This window comes from Rhinatrema bivittatum, chromosome 7 (genome assembly GCF_901001135.1).
Source record: "Rhinatrema bivittatum chromosome 7, aRhiBiv1.1, whole genome shotgun sequence".
Taxonomy (NCBI): Eukaryota; Metazoa; Chordata; class Amphibia; order Gymnophiona; family Rhinatrematidae; genus Rhinatrema; species Rhinatrema bivittatum.
In genome coordinates this window covers 33,639,146-33,652,085 of record NC_042621.1, presented here as the reverse complement: position 1 = coordinate 33,652,085, position 12,940 = coordinate 33,639,146, and positions in this window count along the sequence as shown.

Sequence of the window (12,940 nt, the reverse complement as noted above, 5' to 3'; positions counted from 1 at the left end):
GCCGGCACCTCCAGAATCAGGCATAAGAGCTCTAGGCCTCTGCCTCAGCATGCTATCTCAGAGCCACACAGAGCAAGGAAGCAGATTCCCTATGTGCCCAATGTGAGGAGGGCCCTGGGAGTTGCAGGCCAGGGCCGGTCCCAGCCCAGATTAATTGCCAGTTCCTCAGGGAACACCCCGGGACCTAGCAGGCCGAGGTGAGCAGCTGGGGAACCCTAGAGACCTGGTGCCCCTGAGGCTAGACTCTGCTTCGCTCTCCTGGGTGGAATTATTCAAGGGGATTCACGCCTTTGTCAAATGCAGTCTGGTCCCCGAACGGACCCATATGTACCAGATGACCCTGCCCCGGACCCTCTAGACCTAGGCACGGCCACTCGCCACCCAGAAGCCCCACTTATGGGGATTCAGATTGCTCTGAGGAAGAAGGCGAGCTTTCCCGAGCAGGAGAACTTCCCTCGGGGATAGAGCTGTATCGAACCATGAGACGCTTCTTTCTTAAGGAGGATCTCCCAGACCTGGTCTCTCAATGCCTGTTGGAGCTGGCTATCCCGGGCCAAGGCACCCCAGGGGAACCTAGAATGAACCCCGGGCTAGAGGGCCTTCGTCAAAACTGCTCACCATTTTCCCCTCCTTCAAGCAGCACAGCAGCTAATCGATCTGGAGTGGAATGCGCTGGAGGCCTTGTCTAGCATGTACCCCCTGGACCCGCCAACTAAGGAGCTGCTGGCGTGCCCCAAGGTAGACGCCATAGTTTGCGCAATTGTGAAGCGCACCACCATTCCAGTGGAGGGGGGGGGGGGGGGGGGGGGGGGCGGCGGCCCTCAAGGATGCACATGACCGGCGCCTGGACACCATTCTGAAACAAGCCTTCGAGGTGGCAGCCATGTCCCTACGAATCGCGACCTGCTGCACCGTGGTGACGCGTTCCTGTTTATCACAAGCCAGGATCAACACCCCGGGAGAAGAAATGGAATCAGCTCTCTCGTTCCTCACTGACGCTGCCTCCGACTTAGTTCGTATGGCAGCCAAGGGAGTGTCATCCTCAGTGGCAGCTAGGAGACAGCTCTGGCTACGAAATTGGTCGGCCGACTCCTCCTCCAAGACGCGCCTTAGAGGAATGCCCTTTAAGGGATCCCTCTTGTTCGGCAGCGACCCTCGAGAACCTGGCTAACAAATGGGGCGCCTCTCCATTACCCCAGTTTACCAGAAGACAAGTCAAGGAGGAACCAGCGCCCTTTTCCTAGGTCATCCAGAGGTAGAAGCTCTCAACGCTTCAACCCCTACAGGACTCGCTACCAAGCACCTCGTTCTCAGACCAGGAACCAGTCCTTTTGGACCAGGCAAACAAGAGGGGAACCGGCTCGGGTTCGGGTCCCGGCCGCACCCCACAATGAGAATCAGCCGACCAATCTGGGGGAAGAAGCCATAGGGGGCAGGCTATCCTATTCTCTACCGCAGATGGGTCGAGATAACTTCGGACCAGTGGGTCCTCGCCATCATCCGTGAAGGGTATTACCTGGACTTCCTTCATCCCCCTCCGGACAAGTTTGTGGAATCTCCTTGTCCACCCCTCAAGAGGGCGGCACTGGAAGCTACCTTGCGGAGGCTCCTGTCCCTAAAAGCCATAATCCCAGTGCCCTGCATGGGAGATAAATTCTGGGCATTACTCCATTTATTTCATCGTACCCAAGAAGGGGGGCACCTTCAGACCTGTCCTGGACCTCGTCAGTCAACCGGCACTTAAGGGTCCCAGGATTTCGCATGGAAACTCTGCGGTCAGTCCGCAGTGCAATACAGCCAGGGGAGTATCTCACATCCCTGGATCTGTCAAAGGTCTACCTGCATATCCCAATCCATCGGGATCAGCAGTGCTACTTACGCTTCAAAGTCCTGAAACAACACTTTCAGTTCCGGGCTTTACCCTTCGGGTTAGCCACCGCGCCGCGGACCTTTACCAAGGTAATAGTAGTGGTGGGCGGCGACACTCAGGAAGGAAGGAATTCTCGTCCATCCCTACCTAGACGATTGGCTGATCAGGGCAAAGTCACCGGAGGAGAGCTACCGGGCAACCAACAGAGTTATATCCCTTCTGGAAAGCCTAGGATGGGTAGTCAACATGAACAAGAGTTCCCTACAGCCTTCGCAGTCGCGGGAATACCTAGGAGTCCGATTCGACACCCAGGGAGACAAAGTCAGCCTGACCTCCAAGAGGGAGATCAAAACTCTGGAATCATTTATAGACTATGCTGAGCACCACCCGGCCCACAGCTTGGGATTATCTACAGGTCCTCAGCCTAATGGCGTCCACTCTGGAAGTAGTGCCATGGGCACGGGCTCATATGAGACCGTTACAACGCGCCCTCCTATCTCGGAGGAGCCCACGATTACAGAACTACACCGTGCATCTACCTCTACCGGCCAGAGTACGGAATCAGTTACGGTGGTGGCTGCAGCCCGGCCACACGAGCCGGGGGTCAAAAATGTCCTCCCCAACCTGGACACTGCTCACTACAGATGCCAGCCTGAGCGGCTGGGGAGCACACTGCGAAGAGCTAACCGCCCAAGGGCGGTGGAGCAGAGAAGAGTCGGGGTGGAAGATCAACCGACTAGAGGCACGGGCAGTCAGGTTAGCCTGCCTGAGATTTGCATACAGACTTCGAAACAAGGCAGTCAGAGTGATGTTGGACAATGCCACCACGGTGGCATACATCAACCGACAGGGCGGAACCAGAAGCCGACAGGTATCCCTAGAAATAGCCCCCCTGATGGCTTGGGCGGAAGCAAATCTCCAGGACATCTCCGCTATCCACATTGCCGGGAAGGACAACGCCACGGCAGACTTCCTCAGCAGAGAAAGCCTAAACCCGGGGGAATGGCAGCTGTCATCCACGGCCTTCCAGATGATTGTGGATCAGTGGGGGACTCCGGGCATGGACCTACTAGCAGACAGGTCCAACGCTCAAGTACCCAGATACTTCAGTCGCAGGCGAGATCCTCTATCCCATGGGATCGACGCCCTGGTACAGCCACGGCCTCAGGGGATCCTGCTATATGCCTTTTCCCCATGGCCCCTGCTGGGCGCCATTATACACAAGATTCAGCGGCACAGAGGCCTAGTTCTTCTGGTGGCCCCGGACTATCCAAGAAGACCCTGGTACGCAGACATGAGAAGACTACTGGCAGGGGATCCTCTACCCCTGCCCCCTCACAGGGACCTGCTGCGACAAGGTCCCATCCTCCACGAGAATCCAGCTCATTTCTCTCTTACGGTCTGGCCATTGAAAGGGCTCGACTGAGAAAAAGGGGATACTCAGGGGCGGTAATGGATACACTCCTCCGAGCACGCAAGTTCTCCACATCACTAACTTATATAAGGATCTGGAGAGTGTTTGAAGCCTGGTGCGAAACTCGCAGCACCAATCCACATGCCGCTAAAATCCCCATCATTTTAGATTTCCTGCAAGATGGGCTTCAGAAGGGTCTGTCCCTCAATTCAATCAAGGTTCAGGTGGCAGCGCTATCCTGCTACGGCCCCAGGTGTGACGGCAACAGCATTGCCACACACCCAGACGTGTCACGTTTCCTGAAAGGAGTCAAACACATTCGCCCGCCACTGAAATGGCCGGTGCCCCTGTGGAACATAGAAACATAGAAATGATGGCAGAGAAGAAGACCAAATGGCCCATCAAGTCTGCCCAGCAAGCTACGCACTTTATCCATTTTTTTTTCCCACTTTTCTCTCTCCCACCTGTTACTATTGGCTTCCAGTACCCTCCAGCCCTAATTCCCCTCCACCCAATTAGAGAGCAGCTTTGAATCTGCATCCAAGTGACATCAGCTCAATTGAGGGTAGCAACTGCTGTAACAAGCAGGCCACCCCCTTGCCCCATACTCTTACCCACCCCTGTTTTATTTATTTTATTTTTTTTTGGAAATAGCAGCCCTCCATCCTTCTGCTCCGTGAAGGTGGAACACCAAACTACTGGCCACTGGCATCCCCGCTCCGTGAATGCCTCTGTGGCTACTGCCGCTCCGTGCAGTGTTTGAATGCCTCCATTTTATTCACGCCCTCTAGACTTGATGGATCCACAGTGTTTATCCCACGCCCCTTTGAAGTCGTTCACAGTTTTAGACTTCACCACCTCCTCCGGAAGGGCATTCCAGGCATCCACCACCCTTTCTGTGAAGAAATACTTCCTGACATTGGTTCTTAGTCTTCCTCCCTGGAGCCTCAGCTCGTGACCTCTGGTTCTGCTGGTTTTTTTCTGACGGAAAAGGTTTGTCGTTGTCTTTGGATCATTAAAGTTTTTCAAGTATCTGAAAGTCTGAATCATATCACCCCTGCTCCTCCTTTCCTCCAGGGAGTACATATTAGATTCTTCAATCTCTCCTCGTATGTCATCCTATGAAGATCCTCCACCTTCCTGGTTGCCCTTCTCTGTACCGCTTCCATCTTGTCCTTGTCTCTTTGTAGATATGGTCCTCCAGAACTGAACACAGTACTCCAGGTGTGGCCGCACCAAGGATCTGTACAAGGGGATAATCACTTCCCTTTTCTTACTCGATATTCCTCTCTCTATGCAGCCCAGCATTCTTCTGGCTTTTGCTATCGCCTTGTCGCATTGTTTCGCAGACTTCATATCATTAGACACTATCACCCCAGGTCCCTCTCCTGCTCCGTGCACATCAGCTTTCCCCCCCCCCCCCCCCCCCCATCGAATACAGTTCATTCGGATTTCCACTCCCCATATGCATGACTTTACACTTCTTGGCATTGAATCTCAGCTGCCATATCTTCGACCACTCTTCCAGTTTCCTTAAATCCCGACTCATTCTCTCCACTCCTTCTGGCATGTCCACTCTGTTGCAGATCTTAGTGTCATCCGCAAAAAGACAAACCTTACCTTCTATCCCGTCCGCAATGTCGCTCACAAGGATATTGAACAGGACTGGTCCCAACACCGATCCTTGCGGTACACTACTTAAAACCTCTCTCTCTCTTCAGAGAAAGTTCCATTTACCATCACGCATTGTTTCTGTCAGTCAACCAGTTTTCAGCACTCACTCCTAAGCTTCTCGTTTTATTCACCAATCTCCTGTGCGGAACCGTATCAAAAGCTTTGCTGAAATCCAAGTAGATGACATCGAGCGCTCTTCCTCGATCCAATTCCTTGGTTACCCAGTCAAAAAAGTCAATCAGATTTGTCTGACAGGATCTTCCTCTGGTGAATCCATGCTGCCCTCTGGTCCATCAATTCTCCGGACTGTAGATAGTTCACTATTCTCTCTTTCAACAGTGACTCCATTACTTTTCCACCACTGAAGTGAGGCTAACCGGTCTGTAGTTACCAGCCTCCTCTCTGTTCCCACTCTTGTGAAGCGGGACCACCACCGCTCTTCTCCAATCACTCGGCACCACTCCCGTTTCTAGGGATCTATTGAACAGGTCGCACAGCGGTCCCGCCAGCACATCTCTGAGCTCCCTCAGTATCCTTGGATGAATCCCATCAGGCCCATGGCTTTGTCCACTTCAGATTCTTTAGCTCTTCCCATACGTTATCTACTGTAAATGGTTTTTCATCTGTTCCACTTCCCTCCAGTTTCTTGTTGTGTAGAGATGGTCCTTCTCCAGGGTCGTCTTTAGTGAACACAGAGCTGAAGTATTCGTTTAATATTTCTGCCATTTCTTTGTCTCTCTCCACACATTGATCATTTCCACCTTTCAATTTCACTATACCACTTTGGACTTTTCTCTTTTCGCTGATGTATCTGAAAAATGTTTTGTCACCATATTTTATCTCCTTGGCAATCCTCTCTTCCACTTGACTTTTTGCCAACTTGATTAATTTCTTTGTCTCCCTCAGTTGAATCAGATATTCTTCTTTGGTGCTCCTCCCTTGGGATCTTTTATATTTCTTGTATGCTGTTCTTTAGCTTAATTTTGGTCAGCCACCTCCTTTGAGAACCAGATAGGTTTCATTTTTCTTTTGCTTTCTTTACATTTCTAACCTCACCTAGTTTTGGAATTCCTAGTGGGACCCACCTTCAGACCCCTCAGAGGCCTGTCCCTCCGTTTGTTAACCATGAAGATGGTGTTCTTGCTGGCCGTATGCTCCGCATGCCGTATCTCAGAGCTACAAGCGCTGTCCTGCCGCGATCCGTTTCTCAGAATCACCCCAGGGGCTATCCATCTTCGCATGGTTCCTTCCTTCTTACCCAAAGTAGTGTGTCACTTCCACCTCAACCAGACCATATCCTTGCCAACCATGGAAGGGTTGAAGAAATCAGAAGCAGGTCGAATACTGCGTCATCTCGACATCGGCAGGCTGCTGTCCAGATACCTGGAAATGTCGGAAACAGTACGAAAGACGGACCACCTGTTCGTCCTTCACAGTGGGAAGAGGCAAGGAGAAGCGGCCTCACGGGCGACTATTGCTCGCTGGATCAAAGAAGTTATCAAGGCGGCCTACGTAGAAGCGGGAAAACCACCACCTCTACGAGACAAGGCTCACTCTACCAGAGCACAAGCGGCCTCCTGGGCAGAAACTAGGATGCTGTCGCCTGCAGAGATATGTAAAGCGGCAACGTGGTCCTCCATCCATACCTTCTCCAGATTCTACCGTCTGGACGTCCAGGCCAGGGAGGACACAGCATTTGCAAGGGCAATCCTAAACGTACCTCGGGCAGCCTCCCACCCAGTCTGGGAGTAGTTTTTGTACATCCCATTCGTTATGAGTCCATCTGCTACACGCTAGGAAATGGAGAGATTACTTACCTGATAATCTCGTTTTCCTTAGTGTAGGCAGATGGACTCAGCATCCCGCCCACCTGCCGATTATATATGGGGATTCACCGTTTCAAGGTAAGCCATGTTTCCTTACATAGGGCATCCACCCTGCCGGGTGTCGACGCCTTCCGGTTGAGAACACTGGCGGTCTCCAGCTACTATCAATCGGTCAGGTTAATCATGTTCAGTTAATCAATCGGTCAGTCACACATATATCCATATTCCCTGTACGTACCTGGATCAGTCCAGACAGTGGGTTATGTCCCCAATCCAGCAGATGGAGTCAGCACAAGCTTTGAGGGGGCGTATCCATATATACTACTACCCCCTCTGCAGGAGTTCAGTATCTTCTGACTCCAGCAGATGCGAGTAGGGGAATCAGGCTTCTCCTCCTTTTCCTTCTTTCTCACTTCTTTTGCTTGATTATTTTGCTGCCTTTTTCTCATGGATCAAGTTTGTATCAAGTCTTTGTATAAAGTTTAAAAAAAAAAAAAAAAGTAAAGCAGGGTCCTTTCACCTTTTGGGGAGTGGCTTGTCTCTCCTGTCTCTTCTCTGCGGCCTTGCTGTTTTCTTTGTCGTTGCAGCAGGGGTAAGTAAGTTTTTCTTCCTCTGTAGTTTTTCTTCACAGCACAGCTCCTGGTGCCCGCGAAAGCCGCTGGTGCCGGCCTCTTCGTTTTTCTTCACTCACCCGCGGCCATTTTGCAGCTCCTCGTGGGCTGCTGCCGCGCTTGGGGAAAGACTTCTGGGGCGGGTTGTGTGGCCGGGAAGGCCCCCCCGCGGCACCCTCCTGAAATTGCGGACAGCGGGCAGTGCGGGCTGCCCGGGCCCCCCCGCAGCGGTGCTTTCGTGCGCGTGGCCCCCCCCCCCCCGAGGCTTTTGCTCTTTTTGCCGCCGTTTTTCATCTCATCCTCCCCCGCGATCCCGATGCCGCAGCAGTCGCGCTGTGGCGGCCTGCGGCAACCCGGGGTCCCGGATTTCCCGGGAGGGCATCTGTGCACTATGCCTTCCCGGGGGGGAAATTACCACCTCACAGTCCCTTACTGAATTTTCTTTTTTGCCCGGGCGGTGCGGGCCGGCCACTCCGCGATTTTTGGTGGGAACGGGGGCCAGCTTACATTCTGAGCGCCCGGAGGCGCAGGACACGAGGGAGAACGTCTCTCGGGAAGACCTACAAGCGGGAGCGCCCCCCCCGATTCTGGTGCAGGAGCCAAGCACCCAGAGCCAGGGAGCAGGAACCACGCCGCCCCTCGAAACGCACCCGAGCAGGCCGGGGTTCTCTCCGGAGTTTATCCTGCTCATGCATACCGCTTATCTACAGGGCTGGACACACCTGTGGGACCCCCCCCCCCCTAAGATCCCACGGATGTCGCCCTCGGCGCCGGCCCCCCCCGACCCTTCGGGAGCGGGGGCCTCCCGTCCTCCTACTCGGGTCCGTTCGGCGCCAGCAGCAGTGGGGGCGGTGCCCGACCCAGCGGGACAGGGACCTGACCTCCCGGACGGGGGCCAAGGGGACGGCACGCAAGAAGGGGATGATCCGCGTACCCTACGCCTCTTCCAGAGGGAAGAACTGGACGACCTCATCCCGCAGATCATTCAGGAATTAGATATGGACCCTCCACCGGACCCGCCTGCTCCAGTGGCTCCCGCTGTCGTCACCTCCTCAAAGAAGGGAGATCCAGTCCTCGCGGCGCTTCGGCCGAGGGCTCGGGCTTTTCCTATCCATGACTCGTTTTTACAACTTCTCACCAGGGAATGGGACACCCCGGAGGCCTCCCTGAGGAGCAGCCGGGCGATGGAAAAGCTGTACCCGCTCCCTGAAGATTTTCTGGACCTCATCAAGGTCCCAAAGGTGGACTCCGCAGTGTCGGCAGTCACGAAGAGGACGACTATCCCAGTAACGGGAGGTGCGGCATTGCGAGACACACAGGATCGTAAGTTGGAGGTTTTCCTTAAGCGGGTCTTCGAGGTCTCCGCGCTTGGCATGCGGGCGGTGATGTGCAGTTCGCTTGCCCAGCGGGCAAGTCTCCTTTGGGTACAACAACTCCTCACGTCTCAGAATCTGCCGGCCGATGAGGCTGCCCAGGCGGATCGGCTGGAGGCCGCGGTGGCGTATGGGGCGGACGCCTCGTACGATCTTTTTCGGGTCCTCGCAAGATCCATGGTATCAGTAGTGGCGGCACGCCGACTACTATGGCTACGCAACTGGGCGGCAGATACGTCCTCGAAGTCCAGTCTGGGCTCTCTCCCCTTCAGGGGCAAGTTCCTCTTCGGAGAGGATTTGGATCAGATCATCAAGTCCCTGGGGGAGAACGCTGTTCATCGGCTGCCGGAGGATAGGTTTCGTCCATCCAGAGCGTTTTCTTCTTCTCGGACCAGAGCCAGAGCGCAGCGGCGCTACAGGGGATACAGACAGGCGGCCGCCCGGCCATCCGCCCCCAGGTCTCAGCCCTGGTCGCGCTCCTTTCGCGGGAGTCGGCCCACACGCACTACTCCCGGACCCGGGAACCCCTCTAACAAGTCTTCACAATGATGCCAGTCTCGCCCACTCCTCTGTCCTCAGGATTGGGGGCCGGCTAACGTTTTTCTACGCGGAGTGGGCACGGATCACCTCGGACCAGTGGGTCCTGGATACCATAAAACACGGCTACACATTGGAATTTGTCCGCCCTCCGCAGGGAAGGTTCATCTTTTCTCCCTGTGGCTCGGACCTCAAAAGAAGGGCGGTGCAGCTGACTCTGGACAGACTCCGGGAGATAGGCGCTATTGCGCCCGTGCCCTTCGGAGAGGTGGGCTCGGGCCACTATTCCATCTATTTCGTCGTGCCAAAGAAGGACGGTTCCTTCCGGCCTATACTGGACCTCAAGGAAGTCAACAAATCCCTTCGAGTCGTTTGGTTCCGCATGGAAACGCTCCGATCAGTGATTGCGGCGGTACATCGGGGGGAGTTTCTCGCCTCCCTGGACTTAACGGAGGCCTACCTGCACATTCCCATCTGCCCGGACCACCACCGTTTCCTTCGTTTCAAAATCCTGGACCAGCATTTTCAGTTCACGGCTCTCCCGTTCGGATTGGCGACGGCGCCGCGCACCTTCACCAAGATCATGATAGTCGTGGCTGCAGCCCTCCGGAAGGAAGGCATCCTGGTTCATCCTTATCTGGACGATTGGCTCATCCGGGCGAAGTCATTCGATCATGGACGCTCAGCGGTGACTCGAGTAGTACGGTTTCTACATTCCCTGGGATGGGTAGTGAACTTCTCCAAGAGCTCCCTCACTCCCTTGCAACGCTTGGATTTCTTGGGGCGACCTTCGACACCCTACTGGGCAAAGTTTTTCTGCGCCACGACAAGGCTCAATCCTTGCGGGATCACACACGACGGTTCTCTGCATTACCAGAGCCCACCTCCTGGGACTACCTACAACTCCTGGGAGTGATGGGGTCCACCATCGACCTTGTACCTTGGGCTTTCGCGCACCTCAGGACCTTACAGTGGGCGCTCCTCTCCCGGTGGAAACCAGTATCACAGGACTACCAAGATGATTCTCCCGCTCCCGCAGAATGCCAGGGACAGTCTGGACTGGTGGTTGGATCCGCCGAACCTGGCCGGGGCATGTCCCTCGATCTGCCAAATTGGGTGGTGGTGACTACCGATGCCAGTCTAGCAGGCTGGGGTGCAGTATGCGATCGAAGCGCCACGCAGGGGACATGGTCCGCGGGGGAGGCGAAGTGGTCAATCAACCGTCTGGAAACCAGGGCGGTCCGGCTAGCTCTGCGACATTTCCTCCTGCTTCTTCGGAACCGGGAAGTCAGAATTCTATCGGACAACGCTACCACCGTGGCCTACATCAACCGACAAGGAGGCATGTTCCTTACGCGCAGCCCGCAGGTAGCGCTCGAGGCGGCGCTACTGATGCAATGGGCGGAGCGTCATCTCGTCCGGCTAGCGGCCTCGCACATCGCCGGGGTGGACAACGTCCAGGCGGACTTCCTCAGTCGTCAACTGCTGGACCCAGGAGAGTGGTCTCTCTCCGACAAAGCGATGGCAACTTATCGTCCATCGGTGGGGGCCCCCCCACCTGGATCTGATGGCGTCTGCTCTCAACACCAAGGCTCCACGCTTCTTCAGTCGCCGGAGAGAGCGCGGCGCGGAGGGAGTGGATGCCCTGGTCCTTCCGTGGCCCCCACATCTTCTGCTCTACGCTTTCCACCGTGGCCTCTGGTGAGCAGGATGCTCCGCAGAATAGAAAGCCATCAGGGGACCGTGGTCTTCGTCGCTCCGGAATGGCCCAGGCGACCCTGGTTTGCAGACCTTCTACAGCTGGTGATCGACGGGCCATCAGGCTGGGGCACCTCCCCCAGCTCCTACATCAGGGCCCGGTATTTTTCGAGCAGGCAGAACTCTTCTGTCTTGCGGCCTGGCTTTTGAGAGGCGCCGCCTCCGGCGTCGGGGCTACCCGGAGGCGGTAGTATCCACGCTATTGCGGGCACGAAAAAACATCGACGTCGGCGGCCTATGTTCGGGTCTGGAAGGTGTTCGAGCTGTGGTGTACCAGCCACGCCACGAGACCCGCTAAGGATTCTGTACCTCAGATCCTTCAGTTTTCTACAGGCAGGAGTGGAAAAAGGGCTCGCCTATAATTCACTACGGGTTCAGGTGGCCGCCCTTGGTTCGCTGTTGAGCGATGGGGGCTCTCTTCTACAGCACCCTGACATTGCTCGTTTTCTCAAGGGTGTCAAGCATATGCGTCCTCCATTGCGGGACCCTTGTCCCTCCTGGAGTCTTAACCTTGTGCTTCGCTCCCTGTCGGGACCACCGTTCGAGCCGCTGCGCAGCGCAACGATAAAGGATCTCACTCTCAAGACTGTATTTCTTGTGGCCATCTGTTCCGCTCGACGCATCTCGGAGCTGCAGGCTCTGTCATGTAGAGAGCCCTATCTCCGTTTCTCCAACTCTGGAGTTTCGCTTCGCGCCGTTCCCTCCTTCCTTCCGAAGGTGGTTTCTGCATTCCATGTGAACCAGACGGTGGAGTTGCCGTCCTTCTCTTCCTCAGAGCCGAAGTCTCTCCGTCTCTTGAATGTCAAGCGCACTCTGCGCCTCTATCTGGAGGCTACAAATGAGTTCCGGATCTCTGACCATCTCTTCGTACTCTGGTCCGGACCTAAGAAGGGGACTCAGGCCTCGAAGGCTACCATTGCCAGATGGCTGAAGGCCGGCATTGCTGCTTCCTACATTGGGGCGGGTCGGACTCCCCCACCCGGAATCGTAGCGCATTCTACACGTTCTCAGGCGGCTTCCTGGGCGGAGTCTCGCTCGGTATCCTCGCAAGAAATTTGTAGGGCAGCCACCTGGAAATCGTTACACACATTCTCGAGGCACTATTGTCTGCACCTCGCCTCTTCGGTCTCTGGACACTTTGGCGAGCAGGTTCTCCGAGCAGGCCTCGCAGGACCCCACCCGGTTTAGGGAAGCTTGGGTACATCCCACTGTCTGGACTGATCCAGGTACGTACAGGGAAAAGAAAATTATTACTTACCTGCTAATTTTCGTTCCTGTAGTACCATGGATCAGTCCAGACGCCCACCACGTTTTGGGTTCTTGGTCCTGCTCAGCTCTGCGCTATTTCCTGTTCACAGTGCTCTGTGTCTTCACAGTCGTTTCCTTTTTGCTGTTTTTCACAACTCCCTACAAGTTGGTAGGATGTTTGCAGTTACTTGTTGCGGTTACAATTGTTTTCATTATCTGTTTCCACAAACTTGATCCTTCGGGGGTTTCTACTCTGGCTTTGATATACTCGATACTGAACTCCTGCAGAGGGGGTAGTAGTATATATGGATACGCCCCCTCAAAGCTTGTGCTGACTCCATCTGCTGGATTGGGGACATAACCCACTGTCTGGACTGATCCATGGTACTACAGGAACGAAAATTAGCAGGTAAGTAATAATTTTCTTATGCTTTTGCAAGGAAGATTACTGAGCGTCTGCACTTCCTGCAGGGGTATATGTACTACGTGCTGATGTCAGATCCGTCTCCAACTGCTAGCATGAGCACACTATACCCATTCGTTATGAGTCCATCTGCCTACACTAAGGAAAATGAGGTTATCAGGTAAGTAATCTCTCCATTGTATTTTGTACATATTAGCTATGTTAA